At 44.1% G+C, this 14,971-nt stretch overlaps 1 protein-coding gene across 4 annotated transcripts in view; it reads right to left on the bottom strand.

Moving 5' to 3' along the window:
- The window catches only part of LOC114858423 (nuclear receptor coactivator 3-like), a 40,208-nt gene extending 31,403 nt beyond the window's left edge, over nucleotides 1-8,805 (bottom strand). For 3 of the 4 annotated variants that reach the window (XM_029155625.3, XM_055510225.1, XM_055510224.1), the window contains exon 1: nucleotides 8,650-8,799. The gene's annotated coding sequence lies outside the window, so the exon portion shown is untranslated. Of the gene's footprint in view, nucleotides 1-8,649 lie in introns of all 4 variants that reach the window. The other variant, XM_029155624.3, reaches the window with a different exon arrangement.
- Between the last annotated feature and the right edge of the window lie 6,166 nt (nucleotides 8,806-14,971).

Raw genomic sequence — 14,971 nt, 5'->3', positions numbered from 1 at the left:
CAGACCTGTCAGCAACATGTGAGAGAAAAACGGCTTTCACGACACATACAGGCTGCATGTGTTTCCACTGTGTGTTTACTATAGCACTGCATTAGGATGACTAAGCTGCTTTCCTTGTCGTAGACACAGAATGTCTCGCAAAAAAGGAGAATTCATCATCATACTTGAAAAGGTCCCGTCTGTGTGTCTGCAGCCGTAAACAAAGGGCATCAGCAGCACCGCTTCGTGCAAAGTGGATTAGAGCACCACTCCCCACCAAAATCACATGTTTTCTGATGCTGTCAAAGAATTGATAACATCAGTGTCATCTGAAAAAGCAACAGTAGTAGTCCAGTGTTTAAAATAAAGCATCGCTTTATTCTTACAATTAGGGCTAGAAAAAAAGGTTGTCATTCTGCCATGTGGTGTTCTCAGACCTGGGAGGATAAAAAAAAAAAGTGCTACCGTTCCATCTGGAGTTTGAGCTCAGAGGAGGTTTTGTCTTGAAGATGCAGGTATTTTCAATTGGTGAAATGTCTGTGAAAGTGTCACTTGTAGGGCTTCCTGTGGGGGGGGGGCATGTGATAGAAACATCACCCCAGAAGCTTTGGTTTAAGACTAAGATTCGATAATAATGTATACACAGTGTCTCTATGTTAAAAAGCAGAGATGATACTGGAATTGAAACAGATTTTAAAACCCTGGGAGAAACATGGAGGACAAAGAAGGAGCTGCCTTGCTCTGGGATGCTTGCTGATTTGCAATGCGCTGCGTCTCACTCCAGTCTAAATGAATCAGAATTATGCAGGTCTTTGTTTGTTCTGCTTCCTGTCAAAACAGCACAGTGGGATGGAACAAAGAAGGATCACTGAGACATCTCTTAGGAAGCCACTTATTTAGGAAGAATTTCCCAGCTAACCAATATGGTTCGGCAGAACTGCCTGCTGTCCTGCTTATTTTGGTTAATGAAAGGAAAATTATGGAACTGAAAAGTAGCTGTGGACAGTTTCAGGCTCCAGTGACGGTGATGACAGTCGCATGGACTACAATATTTGAATTTGAATTGAATATCTGAACTATTGGACGAAATGAAATCCCAGTGGTTACCTGAGGTCAACCAGCAGATGATATTTCACCCTGGGCTTCCTGATGCTAAGCTGAACCCCCAACATACACGTATACATATATATATACAGAACATGCATACGCAGCAAGCATCACCACAGTTTGATTGGCTGGAAAACTCCACACACACGCAAACAGCATCTATAAAAAGCCTCAGAAGGATGAACCCAAGAGGAACCAGAGTCTTTGTCTCACATTGCATCAAATCAATATTTAAATTCTGGCCCCATTTCCTCCAAAGAGTATTCACGGATGTCACCGCCTGTTTACTACGACTCCGAGCTCACTGGACTAGCAGCTTCGTTCTGAGAGAGAGAGAGAGAAACAGAGAGAGAGAGGTGGTAGAAGCAAATGAGAGGGTGGGGGGGGGGGTTTAAAGAGGAAAAGCTGAATCAACCCAAGACGTTCCCTGTCTAAGCTGAGGTCGAACCATACAGGACCCCCCCCACACACACACACACTGAAACAAACACACCCCAGCTTCCCAGCTTAGCAGAACCAGTGTAAGTGTAGAAGGTCTGCTTAGTCCTTATTTACAGAAGAATGTCACACACATGCTTTCAGAAACTCCTAAGTCATGCTGTACAGGCACCTCTCTATCATGGGGTTACAGGCGGTGATATACAGAACCTGAGCTGCATGAGCAAGACGGATTTGAGCAACAATATACCTATGTGCAGGAAAAATGTAAATGCCAGTATAATACTGGCGAAACAACTTTTAAAATAATAATTATTTGATAGAGAATTGGGTCATTTACATCTGTGCCTACACATCACGTTCTACTCTCCAGAAGTCTAGCAGAGAACCAGAGGAGTTTGATATATTTCCCAAGCCAGTGTGTGTGTTTGCATAGGTGATTAGCATCGTTACATGAGGAGGCTTAATTAAATGGAGTCTTCTATTATTCAGGTGGAATGACATTTGCAATAATGTATCACTTCTTTTGTTAAGGCTGGAATAAACGGCTTTTGGGGCCCTGGGTGTTAACGTTAGTACTGTACATTAGTGCACACTGTGTAGTGTCAAGGACACGCAGAAGGGGTTTGATGTTGTGTATGTTGCGAATAAGTCCAAGTGACATCACATGGGTGACAGCGTGACCTCGGAGGGGCAGCCAATCAGGCTCAAGCCGCTCTGCCAGCCCTCAGCTCTGCACCAAGGTGACGAGGTGGGGGTAGCAGACCTTGGAGCGCCTTCCTGCTACGGAGATGAGTGATGCCGCTGCTACGCTGGAGAGGGGAAGGCGTGAGACACGGCTGTGTGTGTGTGTGTGAGCGGTGGGGGGGGGGGGGGGGGGTAGTGTGATATAGGAGGTGTGGCGGTTGAGGGGAAGGCAGGACAGAAGTGAATTAAGTTGAGGAGGTGGTCGCATAACAACCAGGTTCAGACAGAGTTGAAGCCACTCGCTGGCTGAGCTGCAGCTGGTAACGTTTACCTCGACTCCCACCCCAGAAATGTTTGTGAGAGAGTGTGCGCGTGTGCACGTGGGCACGTAAACCATAGGGATCAGGCCTACAGTAGATTTTAACCCTGGAGAACAGGTTTCACTCCTGAGGTCCCCGTCTAACAAGCGTCGAGTGAAACCACGTTCCCCCTCAGAGTCCGACGTTGAGTTGACGTCTTTTGGTGGCTCATCGTCTGCATGCGTTTCATGGATTTACAGCAAGGACCACACACTCGGGGTAAAGAAAATCCAGGTGTCACGTGACCGCTGCTGCGCTAAAGCCATTTCCCAGGCAAAATGTATGTGGTGAAAATCCACCTGCTGTCCTGGCACCACCTCCCAATTTTGCTGAGATCTGGTTGATTTTGACGTTCCTGCTTTGCATTTACTGCATTTCAGCAAATAGTAGAGTGCAACCACAGACAACGCACAGTGGGACTGCTGCCCAGCTAATATTAGCATTTAGGAGACAGCCCCGTGCTTAGAGTCTCACAGAACTGCGCCTTTTGTCTATTAGTCTTGTTTGGATTATTGACGTCAGCACTGTGGCCGCTCGGTTTTTCAGTACAACACGAATCGATCTTGCCCAATGACGGTGTTTTAGGACCTTTAATGTACAATGTGTGCCGTACCGACTCTATTTAGCTCCGGCAAACATGCAGCGGAGCTCCTGAGGGATGATGCAGCCCTCTGAGGAGGGAAGGGGAGAGGAGAGGAGACGAGCGGAGACGCAAAGGAGGTGGAAGAAGCCCCAGGTAGCCTCCCAGCAATGCACCATTAGAGAAAGGATACACAAAGCTAAGCTTGGCTGCTCACTTCTGCTCCTGTATTCCTCTCTCTCCCAATGACCAGCTAAATATTTTATCAGCTGGCAAAAGAACCTACGAGCCCCAAGGCCAGGGGTTCTTTTTTGTTTGTTTCTTTACTGAAGAAAGTGTGTGTTTGTGTGTGTGTGTATCGGCTGGGGGAGGGCCGGGTTCGTTCACCGACCACTCACCGAAGTGCTTTTGATTAGTCACTTTGAAGTACTTCTGATTCTCTCTTCCTCTCTCCGTTGTACATCCTATGTGCAGCACACTGCTCAGATCAGTTCAGAGCTGGATGAACGACCTTGAGCAGGCGCACAGGGCTGTGTTGCCATGGCAACGAAGCCTCGCGCAACCAGTAACAGCTGGATGCAACAGCACTCCCTGAATTTTAGCGGGAGTCGCCACGTTAATAAAACGACTCTCCGCGTCTCCTCCCCCCTCCTCTCCTCTCCTCTCCTCTCCTCTCCTCTCGCTCTCCCTCTGTGTCTCTCTCACTCACACGGACGTGTTCTAGCACAAAAGAAAGACACAATTTTACAAAACAGCGGTTCACGATTTAACTTGTTTTCTTAGTGTAATAAAATAAAATTCAAAATGTAAAAAAAAAAAAGGACAAGAAATCCTGGCCACCAACTAAATGCAAGGCAGAAACCTAATGCAAAGAAAAGCATACAAGGAGAAATCCACCAAAACAGGCACTTGACATTCCTCTCACAGAAGAAGTATGTCTCCGAAAAAAATAAAGCTGCAGAGGACGCGAGCTGCACGGAGGCATTCTTTGGGAAAGAAAGGAAACACAAACCGAGGATGCACAGTTGACAGTTGCTGTGAGAGCGCAGCAGCCCCCACCCCTCTCCCCCATCACTTTATCCACACAACTCTGCCTAATTATCACAAACAGCTCCTTAACTTTAGCAGAAACACTTTTAGAAATCGTTTTGACGGAGTAAAAACCAACAGGATTTCCTGACATTTTAAATAGCAGAAGTGACTGGCGAGACTCAGTCGGAGGATGTGACCTGCGTTTGCGTTCCGTGTGTCAGCAGTGTTTTATGTGACATGCTTGAATGACTAGAAGGCCACAGTAGAAACTTGGATAAAGCAATATTAACCTTAATAAATAAATACGTCTTCTGTTTAGACGAGATGTAAACACACTAACAACTTTTAGGGAGCTGAACTTTTAACCCACAAAAAAAAAAAAGAAAAAAAAAAAGCGCTGTTCGTTTTCAAGGCTCAACACTGTGAATGAAGGGGAACCAGCGTGACCAGCCGCCTGATATGAGCACTCAAAGGCCGGTTTGATGCGCCCCTCTTCCCGCTCAACACATGCTTTACACCACCGGTCTCACTTTCACATGTGTCTTTTTGGAGTGTGACAACAAACTGCAGAAGCAGACTCAGACGACAGCTCCCACTTATCAACAACTTACCTTTCTAATTGATTTTTTTTTACTGACACTCGTCTCGTTCAAATGTTTAATTTAATTTTTTTTGTCAGTTTACTCGAACTCCATAAACCAATAAATATGCAAATCCAAGCTGACACAGCTTATTTACTCTGTCTAGTTGATGACCTCCATTCCTAATAACTGCGTGGCCATCCACTTAAGTGTCACCACTCTGCTTTGGCAAAACCCCTGTTAAATAAAAAAAATACTGTTTCTAATTTTGCTTTTAGACTTTAGACTCGAACCTCTTAGACAAGGAGGGACCGGTGACATTTGGTCGTCTGTTTCAACAGGCCTTGTGTTGTGGTGGGGTATATACAGAATGATTTAAAACCATAATGTTAGAGTAATACAATATATTATCATAAATACAGCACAATAGATTCCAAACACCTTGTTTATTTTCTAACCACAGCTCTCGTCTCTCGTGCTGATTCACAGCTGTAATTTTCCAATAGACCTGTGGTGGTCATTTAACAACAATCATCCCAAATCTGAGGGTATTTACCAAATCCTCATGGACTCGTCTTAAATTACAAACTCAAGAATGCCTCCAGTCCAGGAAGAAGGAAATATGTCTGCCATTCAAAAGGAAGACAACTGATTTAATAATTGTGTCATTTTCTGCAGCCAGTATAAGCATTGCTTTATTTTGAAAGGACGTTAAATGGCGAAAATACATTCTGTTTGACTGAGCATGCAACAGCTGACTGCAGACTATTGGCTGCTCTTTGATGGCCTTTCAACCAAAACAAGATGTTGGTGTTTCTTGTTGCCAATTTTGTTTAGTCAAATATGCGTAAATCCTTTAGCGTAAAACATCCCTAGAAAATTATTTCTAACAACGCAAATGGTGAGAGAATAACCAGCACGTCAGCTTACTGCACAGGCCTAGAGCTCCAAAACACAACTGTACTGCCAATAAGATCAGCAGCGCATAAAGGAATAAACAAAGGAAATTAAGGGTTTATTATTAGAAGTATCAATTTTTTTTTCTATAATACTCGAGTGTACTTGTAGGACCATAAGTCTAAACAAAAGAATAGAAGAGAAATGAATATGATTTACCACTTACAGATACATTTACATGTCTGATGTTGACTAAATAAAACTCAAGGCTTTTAGTGGATCACTACGAAGGACGTTCATTGTTGGTTAAGTGAAGAGTGGCCTGATGAGTCTTTACAGTGTCCACAGTGTTGTACAAGCAGGATGTGGGTAGTATTTCTGGTTTCTAACTGCCATCCGTACAATAAAGCAGAGCTGATATTGGAGCTGAAGCTGAAGTCAACACGTGTAAATCCACGCACTCGCTGTCGAGTCGTTATCAGAAGAGCAGCTAAACGTGACTCCTGATCACTTTGCAGATTATGGGAATGCTGTATAAAGCCACTCTGAACACAATGATTTAGGATTAATGCTTTTAATCAAACTCTTTTTGAGGACAGACAGAAAAAAAAGCACTATTGCGACTCTTACTCCTGGATTAAGGAGCATCTGTGGCTCATACTTCCAAACTTTTAAGCAATGTTCTTAATCCAACATTTATTCAGACCAGTCGAATGTAAAACATTAATGTTTTTTGCCAAACTCTACTCTACCTAATATTGATGTCACATGTATCCATAGTAGTTTGGATGCCAGCCTTTGGCATTCATGTCAAACCTAGTGACACTATATAAAAATGACATGTTGGTGTTAACAAAGTTAAAATCTATTTCATACAAAGAGATAGAAAGAGAGTAAAAAACAGCCTGATTCCACACATGGTGAAAATGAAAACAGGAAAGGCAGTGGAGGAGGGCAGAAACGAGATCAACAAAAGACAAGAGGAGACACAAAAGATATGGTTCCAACGAGAGGCTCCACCTGAGCCCCTCCCCGTACAACACACACAACCTTGTAGTTCTACTTCTGGGAGGACACTCATCGACCGAATACTCTCTCTGTCCCAAAACCATCACCCCTGATTGCATCACTCCAAAATTCATTCAGACACGTTACCCATCGCACAACTCCAAGTGCAACAACAAATACGCACACATAGCTTTCCACTGGTCCCCGGCTGATGCATGAGGTCCTGCTCAGTCTCTCATGAGCCCTGCCCCCAGCACCAGCCCCGGTCATCAGCATCCCCTTCAACCTCTGCCCCCCCGGTTCAACAAATATCATGCATCACTGTCACTCTCCTTGTCATTCACATGTTCATCCAACCATCCGTTTAGCCAAGATGCCGATCAGCTTCACACCCTCCCGGTCCTCGTCCTCCTCAACTCCTCCTGTGCAGATTGCAGGTCGCTGCGTGTGTGTGCGCGTGTGTGTGTGTGCGTGTGTGTGTGTGTGCGTGTGTGTGTGTGCGTGTGTGTGCGTGTGTGTGTGTGCGTTTGTGTGTGTGCGTGTGCGTGCGTGCATGTGGCCGCAGAGTTGACTGTCAGCAAAGAGCTGCTGTGGAACCAGATGACGGCTTCCTGTCACACCCCTTCACTTGTGCAAAATTGTTTGTCTTTTAAACAATAAAGTGACGGTGAGAAACAGGTTTGTTTCTTCGTGTCATTTGTTTGTCTTCATTCTTTAAGAGGAAATTGCCACAACTTTCCAGGTCTCAACCTGGATTTTGGCAAACTGACAGGATTGTGACTAAACGTGACCAAACACTGGTCACACACACACACACACACTCACCTGTTCACGCGTAAAACAAAATGCAGTGCATCAGGTCCATTCAAGTTGTGTTTACACACTGAAGAGTAGAACGCTTTTACTCAGCAGGGACCGTGTCAGGGCTCTGGTATCACGCTCAAGGGCACGGCGCTTTTCAACGTCGCCCCCCCCCACACACACACACACACACACACACACACACACACACACACACACACACACACACACACACACACACACACACACACACACACACGTTCAGGGTTACAGGACAGTGTGGGAACGGGGCCACGTTGCTGCCCCCTGCAGATACACAGCGAGACATTTTCGGGGGTGAAGCGAATGACAGGAAGAGTTGGGAATTAGACCCAACAGGACACACGCGCCGCCATCATTCACTCCACTCACGCTCTCACTTCAGACATTTACAGACAATGTGCTCCATGCGCTGCCGCGCGTACTGTACGCGCACAGTAGTCGGAGCAATTGGATTGTAACGTCTGCACTGAGGAGCGGGGCTGCTTGACTGGCTGACAGACACCATCACCTTTCTCTTAATTAAAACCAACACAGTGGAGCAGTGGACTCTCCCAGACACGATGCGCGTTGTCCACCGTCGATTCCGTGCGTGTGCTTATAATCCAACAAGCGTTTCGGTCCAAATTCCCTCGTGTTGCGTCAGCGTCTGGCTCAGGTGATGTGCAGTCCTCCACCAACTACCGACTGTCAGTACCAACCGAGGGGAATTAGTTCACTAGCATTCTAGTTGTGCTCGAACGCAAACGAGAGTCAAGTGCGTGCGAGCGTGTTGAGCCAAAACTTCCTGGTGGATTGTTTTTCTTTCTGCCAACTCTTTCTTTAAAACCCAGCACCACCAGCGTGTGCGTAAACTGGTCAGCTGGCGTGATCGCCAAGTTACCAAATCTAACAAAGTGGTGCTGGTCGTGCAGCGCGTGCTGACAAACAGACACTAGGGCAAAGACGCGGACAGGTTAGTGGATCTTTGCTGTCATGCACTAAATGACCATGCACTGTGCCCTCCGCACCACGCCGACGCCAATATTCTCTGTGCACACAAGTCACTGGCTACATTTCCGTCCTTCTATCGAAATGCTTCCCTCGTGCAAAGCCGGCTAAAGAACATGTGATTGTTAGCACACACGCAGCTGGAGCTCACCTTACGGACGTGTCTCTCCGTTGGATCGATAAATTCTTCTTTACACCATTAACTCTCCGCCATCTTCGGCACTGTTTGTTTAAATGGGAAACACTCCCGAAGCCCAAGAAGCCCGATCTGTAAGTTGAGGCGCCGCGGCGGATTGTGGGTAAGCGAGTACGTCGGCGTGACGCGCCGCTCGCCGTGCCATGGCGTCCGAACCGGATGCGGACTACACGCGGACGCTGCCACCGCGCTGGGCGGGGGGTCGGGAGGAGGAGAGGTGGGGGTGTAGGCACCGTCTGCCTCGCAGCCTGCAGACGGATGTCAGCCACGGCGGAGACGCCACGCTGGGTATTTTCAGTTAACCTCAGCACGACACGAAAGGCAGTTGTGAGTTGTTTGTTTAACGGCACGTATTTCAGACCTACCACCAACGCAAGGCGTCTGACACAGGAGCAGACTAAACTTAGAGGCGAATTATGACGCGAAGGTCTTGTGTGATGAGGATTTGTAAAGTGCCACTTTAATAAAAAGGCTGGGATCGGGGCTAGAACTGGCCAAACTGGGCCAATAAAAATGATTGGTGGTGGTGATGTGTGTGAAGAGGAAGGATGACGTTGACCTCACAAGTTTAGGGTCACATCTATTAGTTCAAATACATTAAAAGCTCATTTACAGCAGTGTAATATGGCCACAATGACAAAAAGTTATATAGAATGAAAGGATAAAAATTGTGCACCTGCCTTGAATGGCTTGAACAAACAAGGTCACATATAGTATTGTGTATAGTATAGTATAGTATAAGGTAAAAAGCCTTCAACAACAAGCCTTTGCTGCAATGCAACAATGTTCAACAAAGTTAGGCCAGTTGTTGGCTAATCAAATACACAGTAAATGCAAGTGCACAATATGATGAAATACCTCTATTCAACGTGTCAGAGTTGTAATATCCTGTTCATTATTATAACCAGACAGTTTAGTGTCGTAACAAATCACAATCCATTCATACATTTGTTGTTGTCTGTTTAAAAACCAACAGCTTTTAATTGTGTCTCAATTACCATTAATCACATGGAACAAATTCATATCATGATATTGTCTCAAGCTCTCACGGTGCATTGTTTTAAGGTTACTCAGCCAGTTTCAGTAGCACTACTTGATTTTCATAGCCCACAGAAATGAAACCAACAGCTGCCGTGAGCAAAGCAGAGAACCACAAAAACTGTTCAGCACGCGAGCAAATGTTTTACTCAAACACTAATTGTAGTTGTGAAAGTGTGGAATACGATTTTTATAAGCTCCTGGACTGATAGATATTCAAATACCATTTTTGTTTTTATCAGCTATTTTAAAATTGAGAATGAGCTGTACTTGTTTTTTACATTTAATAATAACTTCATATCAATTTCCCAGTTCCAGATGGATATGTTAGATTGACAGATCTGAACCCTTTAACTTTTCATTTTCCAGCTTTTGATACATTCTCAAAAAAATAAATGATTTAGTTACATATTTCCAGACCAGGAATTACACATTCAAGTGTCATGGTACAGTTTTTGTGCCAGAGGGCACACAAATATGTCCAGGTCAGTATAACCATAAGTCTTTAATAACCAAACCAAACAGAACATTGTCATGTTTTCATGTATGTGTATTTAAAAATAAATTATTATTGAATTTAGACATCTGAATTTCACTTGTGTTAAAAATAAATTACTTTAGCACAGAAAATATGAGTGAGGTGATGCATGCTGGAATCACTCACTTATTAAGAACAGTAACAGGAAAACAGCAATTATTTTTCAGTGAAAAAATTATTTATTTAGAGAAACACTAATAGTTCTTTCAGTTATTTAGTATAGGTAAGTATGAGTATTTTTGAATCCAAACCAATGCAGATCTTTTCAGATCATGTGAAGTACTGTGATTTAGTGTTTCCTGCTCTACTTTGAGTAATAATTTATATAACCAGTCTTATTGGTGAGAAAACTTCCCGAGTTCTAAATTAAAAATAACATTGACAAATGACCATTATAGAGAGTCACACATGGTGACAAATATTACTGACTGATACTGTTGAGTGTATACAGTACCTTGTATTACTCCCCTTTGAGACCTACATGCTTATTGTTAATATGCAGTTCATAGATATATAATAAATGTTTCTCTAAAGACACAACATTTGATTTAATGCCAGATCATTTGCACATGTTACGACAGAGTCTTGTTCTTGTTCTTCAGCCGTAACTCAGTTGTCCCTCATCTTGAAACAGGCAAATTAGAATGTTTATATCCTGCAGCATTTTTTCAGGCTCCTGTGAACTGCATTTGGAAGGACTGCGGTTCCTTCAGGCCATCTATCTCTTATAGATGATGCCCATATGTGTGCTCCATATGCAAGCTGGCAGGGTCAGCGTGGAGCAGTGACGTCAGAGCCGGGTGGCCTATGAACTAGGACACGTCGATGCAGCGCTCCAACTGCTGCCAAGACGTGCAAGCCAGGGACTGATAGGACCAAAATCCATCACCATGGTGATACCAGACAGACAGACAGGCATACGGATGGACGGACACACACACACACACACACACACACACACACACACACACACACACACACACACACACACACACACACACACACACACACACACAGTGTGTAATGATCCTGTTGTGTCACCGACAGTGGGAATGAAAGAAGATGAGAAGAGGAAGGTGAGAGAGAAGTGAGACAAGATGATGAGATAGTGGAGTTTAGTTTAAGGCAGTTTAAAGGAGACTGGGGATGTGATCACAGATAATGATTAATGGTGCCTACTGCCTGAAGAGAAGAGTAGCGGGGAAAACCCAGAGGTGTTAAAGAAACACACAGTAGAAAAAATAGCAGAGAATAAAGGAGCGTGGAGTTGTCAGTGTGATTGAGGAGGAGAGGTAGGATTGTGGCTCAAAAGGACAAAGTGGAAATAGGAGAGCTACACTAGTGTAACTCAAAAAGTAAGAGAGGAGGAACTGATGAGCTGTAATACACCACAGGGGGAAAATGGGTAGAAAAAGAAAGCTGTGGAGAGGTTTAAAGCAATTAGCCTCATGGGTTTGTCACAATTCATCAGGGAAAACCAAAAAAACAGCTAAGCGATGGAAATGTGACAGGAATAGGAAGTCATTCAGCGTCAGATGCTTGTAAATGCTCTTGAAAAGGAAAACTTACAATTAAACGCCCTTGGAATGAAAAGTTTTGAAACTTGCTTGTGCCTCAAAAAAATCTAATAAAGTTTCTAAGAGAAATCAGAACATCTCCTTTCACAACTAAAGAGACACAAGCTTGCGTCATGTTGCACTGACGCACACATACAGAGTTAAGTTGCAGTCTGAGGATTTAGAGGCGCCCTAAGCCTCCGTTAAAGGAAATTAGACTTTTGAGGTCCAGTGGCAGACTGTAGCCACGACACTGACACTCTGACTGCAGGCTGAAAGGCCTATTTCAGTTAAAAAAAAAACAGTTAATAAAGGCTAAACACAAATGCATCGCGGGCTCATCATTATTTTATGTGACCTTTAACATGAGCTTTACTTTCTTTACTGACCGGTCATGTTGCGTGCCCGTCGCCATGGTGAGGGCGGTAGTGTAATAAATGAACAATGACAGGTGATACGCTGTTCAATTATTCATCTGTGTTTGTTTATGGCTGCGTCATTTTCATTGTGAATTAGGAGTTTTTATCCTGCTTGTGGTTTGTTTGCATATTTGCAGGTGGAGACCTACGATGTGCAGAGCTAATTGGTTGGGAGTCAGGTTAGGTGTGGTGAGAGACGACAGGCAGCTTTAAAGTCGTCTTGAAACCATTTGAGATACACAATTACAACATCTGACACTGAATGGAGCCACTGGCTTGAGTCTTTAGAGGTCAATGGAAAATATCTGTTTTCATGTTCTTGTTCGAGGGCAATAAAATGTAATGTAACGTACAGTAATTTAGCAACACTTTCTTATTAGACCTATTCCTGATAGAGTCAAACAGCGAAGAATTGTTTTTCTATAGCCCGCAAGCTTCAGGTTATAGTCCTGCAATATTTAAAGAGGCATTATTATGGTACTTATTGTCCATCATTTAGAAAATTCTCCCGTGCTGCCTGAGGCTAAAGGGAAATTGCACAAAATGAAGTGTAACATGCAGAAACACACTCGTAATACACATCCAACAGCAGCACCCTGTGTCTTCACATTTTAAGTAATCCTCAGAAAAACAATAAAACACTTGATGTCTAATATCAATCCATTAGATGGTGGATGGAGGGAGAACAGGAGGTAGCAATGTTATACTTACCACTGTCCGACCCACAGCCGGATTCCAGAGAGGAAGAGGGAAGCACTTTAAGGACCAGCGCTTCAGACACACGCACACAAACAAAAACAAAAAAGAAGGCAACTCGTATGCAGAATGGAAACGTGCAGCGAAAAAACATGAAATTATTTATTGTTTGATTCATTTGTTGAAACCATTGACAATATATTAGTCATTAAAAGTGTCAGATTCCCCCCAGTTTTGTATTTTTTTTTCTGTTTGAACAGACAATTACAATTGTAACTAATAAACAGAAAGAGCTCCAAAAGGTGGTGCTGTGGAAAACAGTTTGTCATATATGTATTTGTATGGATTATTGCTACGCTCTGTGACTCAGCACCCTCCGATCTAAAACAAAGTTAATGATACGTCACAGAATAGATGTGGCAACACGTTGTGAAGCTGCTGATTATAGACGCTCTATAACTAAATAAGGTTGTCAAATTTGTGAGAAAAGATGTCGCTGTTATGGGAACATGTCTTGTGATGGTCAGTGGTTGCTCAGTGATGCATGAACCAAAGGCTTAAGCCCCGCCTTTTGCTAGGAGGGTGGCGAGGCCCTCGGAGTGGATGGCCTGAAGAATGGCTACGTCACAGGCCACAAGCAGACGCTCTTCATTGTGGCGTTTCCGAGGTTCTGTGCGAGCTTTTTCCAGGTGTCCCGGCTTCTTTCCGAAGACAGTTAGGTCAACTGTTGTGTGTCCGTTTTTATTTGTCAGCTCTGCAATGGACCCATGACCTTTCATGAGAGTTGCATTTGTCTCTGTTTTATTGTCTTCTACAGAAGGTAGGAAGAAAGGACGCGCACTGTAAAAACACAGTCCCTCCATTTTTCTTCCTTCACAGTCGTCAGCTTTTCCTCGCATCTGATCCTTCCAAATGTTTTGACCCCTTCTTTTTTTTCTGCCCTACAGAGTCCACTGCTTCCATTCCCCTCTCATGCGAGTGCTTGAACGAGCTCAGACCTCCGTCAAGCTTTGCGGGTTGCTTTAAGAAAACCTGGCTGGAGGAGCAGCTGCTGTACAATTAGTCCATCTGAGACAATCAGGGAAAACCACAAAGTACAACACTTGGAAGAGATTACACATACACACATGCAGACACACTCCCAAGCCCCAGTCCAGCTAATTGTTGGCTATTAGTCTGCAAGTCTGGGATTACATGTCTTATTAAATACAGAATTCCAAATGAGCTTCGTTAAATAAGGAAGTACTCCCCTTTTAATGAAGCTAATTTATATGGAAATTACACATAATACTGACGATTCAGCGAGAGATTTATCCTCAGTGGATGAAGGGGAGGAGTGGGAGAGTAATTTTTCCCCCCCAACACATTAGCCAGCGCCTGCTTTTGGAGTCTTTTTTGCATATTTGCTTGGGAAACATGGAGCCAGGGGTTTTCAGGTCATGTATGTTTCAGTTGTGGCTGCAGTCGTCTGTGTGCGTGTGATGGAGAGCATGTGTGTGAACCCCTGTCCTTGTGCTGACCCTGCAGAGCTCTAGCCTGCCTCTCTGGTTCCCACTGATCCATCATGCTGTCTGATTGCCCAGAGAAAACCCATTACTCGGAAACAGCACAACACATTAACAGTGAGCTGCAGGTGTCCCTTTTCCGTTTTGAGCTCATTCCTCAATCTCCATTGATGTACAGTCAACTTGCAGTCAGATTGCATAACAGTAAAGGCCACATCCTTGTCCTCTGCCTAAAATACCCCATGTTTAAATAACTGTACATTCCAGCCCCTCCTCCTGGTTGATCAATTGCATAGCAAAGACTGTTGGAGAATTGTTGATGGGTGCTGTGATAACAGTAGGTTGTGTCTTTCTCGTTCTACTAGTGATTTATTAATGCAGGTCTGAATGCAGCTATGCCCCTGCAGACTGCTCTGTCCCCCAGGCAAAAGGCTCTGTGTCGCCCCCTGGTGGGAATTAAAATAAACAATCTGGCCAGAAGGTCTCAACATCAACCCCAATGTGTAGTATACAGCTTATGTAAAT

Source organism: Betta splendens, chromosome 7 (genome assembly GCF_900634795.4).
Source record: "Betta splendens chromosome 7, fBetSpl5.4, whole genome shotgun sequence".
Lineage (NCBI taxonomy): Eukaryota > Metazoa > Chordata > Actinopteri > Anabantiformes > Osphronemidae > Betta > Betta splendens.
The sequence above is the reverse complement of the archived record's forward strand: the minus strand, read 5'-3'. Positions and strand labels throughout refer to the sequence as shown.